At 35.9% G+C, this 5241-nt stretch overlaps 1 pseudogene; it reads right to left on the bottom strand.

Annotated features, from left to right (window-relative positions):
* Positions 1–575: 575 nt before the first annotated feature.
* On the bottom strand, positions 576–4815 carry LOC130462615 (protein Ycf2-like; annotated as a pseudogene).
* Positions 4816–5241: the final 426 nt, after the last annotated feature.

The raw sequence follows: 5241 nt of genomic DNA, 5'->3' as shown, positions 1-5241 counted from the left end.
TATCTCATGCTTGAAGACTCCGCGTGATGATCTGGTTCCCAATAAGGTTAGGTTGCACTTGTTGTACAGGTACTAATTTCCTTCTTTTATGACAAAATTTTGATTCTAATTATTTCTGAAATGACACACAATGATTATTATTTGCTGCAGAGATACTTCTCACCAGTGGTTTCTTTTGATCACCGGGAGTCAATGATCCCGTCCTTTTAAATTCATCTGTAAGTTTTTTGAATCGAGTCTCTGGCCTCTCTTATCTTTCTGGTACAATTTTTTTGTACTTGTGCCCAACTCAAACTACAGATATAAATGGGCCTCTTATATTGTTATATATTCTTATTCCTACAACAGAGGAAGTAATAAACGGTGGCTATTAGGGAAGGGCTGGTGATGACTAGGGAATTTAAAGTTGATAACTTGAAGTGGAGACAGATGCTCTTTCACATAAAATTATGTTGGTTCATACTCATAATTATCACCATGAATTGGCCAAAGTCTTAATGGTTGCTAACCAGAAAATGCACCTTGTGAGCAAGTGCATACTAAGAGCATAAGTTGCAAGAGCATAAGCTCACTCACTACAAAACCAGACTAGCATCAATATCGCCACTAGCATCAATAAGAGAACCTTTAGGCTTGTTATCCAGGAACTTGTTCAGAAATACCGTAATAAAAGGAACATAGGAGCTTGTCGCTAGGTATTTGACCAAATAGGATCGTCCAGTTCCTATAGAACCTATCACTAAAATACCTCTAGAGGGGGATAGGGCTAAGCGGAGCGAAAAGGGTTTTCCATGAGATGGGAAATGAAAAATATTAGCCCCACACGAGGTTTGTGAATAAGTGATTGTCTGATAATGATCAAGGAATACTCGTCTTTCTGCTAAACAAGATGTATTGAACTCATAATTCATTAGATACTTTTTATGAATGTCAACTAAGTATCGTAAGTAAATTGCTCCCGGTTGTTCAATCAGTTGATAACCAGAGTCATTCTTTAATAAATGATCACTATGAGTCAGACTCAATAGAATTTGATCAATCCTTTTTTCTTTCGTTAAAGTGGAGAACTGAACCAAGAATTTGATCAATCGAATCACTGCTTGCGACCCAGGGTTCTATTTTATCATCAATCCAATCACCGTTCACCCTTTTTCTTTTTCTTATCAATGAATAGATCTCTTTACTTGTATGACTTAGATGTCTCGTATTTCTCGAAAAAGTGATTCGATTAATGGGATTTGGTATGATACTTATGAGATCGAGGATATCGATAAGATTAATATTCAAATATTTTTTCTTAGAACGTATTGATTTGAACCCATAAGCGGGACCGGGACCACCACCCAATAGCATGTTGTCGCCAGAAGCAGAACCCCTTATTTCTTCTAGGGAATCTCCTAATTGTTCTAAAGCAACCAAAAAGAGATTCTTTAACCAGAAGGAATTCAGTTCCGATGTAGGATACCTATCCAGAAGTTTTCGCAACTCAATCATGTATGATGGAATCATCAAAGATTTTACCCTTTCGAACTCTGTCTGTAACTCACTAGAGGCTCGGAAAACAAAGAGAAGATGGGTACGAACGAGATATCCAGCAACAAAAAGAAGGAAAATGATTGAATAGAAGAACTCCCGAACATTTGGCGATACCAGATGTGTCCATATCAGTGGTGACTCATTATTTCGATGAATCATTTCTTCGGGCAGAAGAAGATTATGTAAACACTTACTCGAAATCTCACTTATCAGATTCCATGGTGGAAGACACAATTTTTTCTGAAGAATTCGCCATGATATACCTGATCCGTGCATAATATCATGAAGAATAGATAAAAAAAAAATTGACTGCTACTTAGTATCGGCAATAAGTCTGAAAAAGTATCTAAAAATAGAAAACTTAGATATTTGTACCCTGTCGAAGTAAGGAACCATGGCGTATATGTTTGGAATAGATTCCATTTTGAGAGAGTTGAAAAAGCACTATCTCGTTGAAAGGTTCTATACATCTGCGTTTTCTCAACGCATTTCTTTAGACAAAGACTGTTTTTTCCTCTTTTCCGATAGTAAATATTTCTCAGAACATGGAGTGTAAATAAAACCCATGTTTGAATTGAAATTGAGATACTGATGCAAGTTCTTCTTTTCTGAATCATATAGATTCATATCGGAAAGAGGTTGACAATAAGTTCTTTCAAAATGGACTAGTTGTCCCTCTGTTAGAGGTGTTCCATAAATGTCTGCGATCGAGTAAATAGTTCTACGAACTAATAGATCAGATCGAATTGGAAAATCGTTAGGTAGGAATATGTTAGATACCTGTGAATCGATTGGTGAAATAGTATCTCTCTCCAAAAAAGCATGTTTTTTTTTACCGACACACAAAGAAAATAGTTTGTTGTGAATGAACAAGATATTGAGGAATTGTCTATACGTAAAATCAGAATTATTGATACGGGCCTTTTCCATATAAAAAGGGAATCTTTTGTTACAATAGAAGCAGGAGTGATGTGGATTATTCAAGAATCAATTTGATTTGCTTTATAAAAAGAAGATATCAATGAAATTCTATGAAATGGTTTTACGAGATTCAGCCAATTGTTTTGATCGTGGGATATCATTGAGAAATAGGAATCCGTGTTATCAAAGGATTTCCCGCTATTATTTCTAGTATGGAATGAGTCAATCATCCACTTTGGTATCTCATTGAACAAAAATGGTGATATTGTTCCTCCAATTCTATTAACTTTGTCTACATAGTTTAGCTTTGTTAAGAGCTTTTGATGATGGTGTAACCAGTCAAAGTATTTTATACTTAACACTGCCTCGAAGATAGAAGGTGGGGGGAGGATGAAAAATTGAAAATTTAGATAGCTTTTGGGTTTTTGACAGGTCTGACTATTACGAATTTACGAGTATTACCCAACCCAACATGTTACAGATAAAAAGGCCTGTATAAATAAACGGTGGCTATAAGGGAAGGGCCGGTGATGACTAGGGAATTTAAAGTTGATAAACTTGAAGTGGAGACAGATGCTCTTTCACAGAAAATTATTTGGAAAAAATCAGTATGGAGGATTTAAGAAATAACTCTAAATCAACTTCATACAACTAATACCATAAAACCAAAACAATGTAATAGCTCTGGAAAAAATTCCACCATATTTGGAAAAAATCAGTACGGGGATTTAAGAAATAGCTCTAAATCAAGTTATCTTTCTTATCACCTTCTTTTTTCTCCGGGATCTCTTCCTCCTTTTAGAAAGAAATTCAACAGTGATATTACCCCCAAAAAAAAGATACCTTGATCAAAGTTTAACTTTCTCATAAAACAGAATGTAAGCCTCACAGCCGAGGACCTCGTACCATACAGATTGGCCCCGTATATTTTCTTCTTCTGATCTTCCTTTTCGCCTGTCACCTCCTCTAACATATGCCACATAATGGCCGCCTCTCATTGGTCCAGAATGCTCCACCACTCCAATCAAGTGGTATATGCAATTGTCTCTTTCTGTGGACCTGCACAGACAGAATGATTTGTTACTAATCTTAATTCAAATTCATCACTACACCATAATTTTACAATAAAAACACTACTCCATACCATATTAAGAGCCGGTGCTGCAAGACATCTAATAGAACTAACACACTAGCTGAAACTGAAACATAACGAGAAACAGCACAAGTTTGTGCGGAAATCCAGTCATTGAAAGCTGAAAGCCTAAAATACAGTTACAGCAGCAGCTCGAATCTTCAACAATTTTAATTGGCACCTTGAGCATAAAGGGTACTGCAATACCCTCAGTTATCTACCTTTTTTCATAATCACCTTAACCTAATGTATGCCTAAGCAGTAAAACATTTATTAGAGAGACTGATTCTGTAAGAGCCGCTTGAGTGCATAGTATTTGTAACGGGCAAGTATTCGGATGAAAACCAAGCACTATTAAAAATTCAGTAGCTTAAAAGGTTAGCAACTAACATAAATGAGGTTTACACTGAATGATCCGATCCCCTTCTTTCACAAACACTCAAACACAAAAAACAATTCATGCATTGACTTGAGAGTTGAGAGAAGATAAGATTAATATTCAAATATTTTTTCTTAGAACGTATTGATTTGAACCCATAAGCGGGACCGGGACCACCACCCAATAGCATGTTGTCGCCAGAAGCAGAACCCCTTATTTCTTCTAGGGAATCTCCTAATTGTTCTAAAGCAACCAAAAAGAGATTCTTTAACCAGAAGGAATTCGGTTCCGATGTAGGATACCTATCCAGAAGTTTTCGCAACTCAATCATGTATGATGGAATCATCAAAGATTTTACCCTTTCGAACTCTGTCTGTAACTCACTAGAGGCTCGGAAAACAAAGAGAAGATGGGTACGAACGAGATATCCAGCAACAAAAAGAAGGAAAAGGATTGAATAGAAGAACTCCCGAACATTTGGCGATGCCAGATGTGTCCATATCAATGGTGACTCATTAATTATTTCGATGAATCATTTCTTCGGGCAGAAGAAGATTATGTAAACACTTACTCGAAATCTCACTTATCAGATTCCATGGTGGAAGACACAATTTTTTCTGAAGAATTCGCCATGATATACCTGATCCGTGCATAATATCATGAAGAATAGATAAAAAAAAAATTGACTGCTACTTAGTATCGGCAATAAGTCTGAAAAAGTATCTAAAAATAGAAAACTTAGATATTTGTACCCTGTCGAAGTAAGGAACCATGGCGTATATGTTTGGAATAGATTCCATTTTGAGAGAGTTGAAAAAGCACTATCTCGTTGAAAGGTTCTATACATCTGCGTTTTCTCAACGCATTTCTTTAGACAAAGACTGTTTTTTCCTCTTTTCCGATAGTAAATATTTCTCAGAACATGGAGTGTAAATAAAACCCATGTTTGAATTGAAATTGAGATACTGATGCAAGTTCTTCTTTTCTGAATCATATAGATTCATATCGGAAAGAGGTTGACAATAAGTTCTTTCAAAATGGACTAGTTGTCCCTCTGTTAGAGGTGTTCCATAAATGTCTGCGATCGAGTAAATAGTTCTACGAACTAATAGATCAGATCGAATTGGAAAATCGTTAGGTAGGAATATGTTAGATACCTGTGAATCGATTGGTGAAATAGTATCTCTCTCCAAAAAAGCATGTTTTTTTTTACCGACACACAAAGAAAATAGTTTGTTGTGAATGAACAAGATATTGAGGAATTGTCTATACG

This window comes from Spinacia oleracea, chromosome 1 (assembly GCF_020520425.1).
Source record: "Spinacia oleracea cultivar Varoflay chromosome 1, BTI_SOV_V1, whole genome shotgun sequence".
Classification (NCBI taxonomy): Eukaryota; Viridiplantae; Streptophyta; class Magnoliopsida; order Caryophyllales; family Amaranthaceae; genus Spinacia; species Spinacia oleracea.
This window is presented reverse-complemented; position numbering and strand designations above follow the sequence as displayed.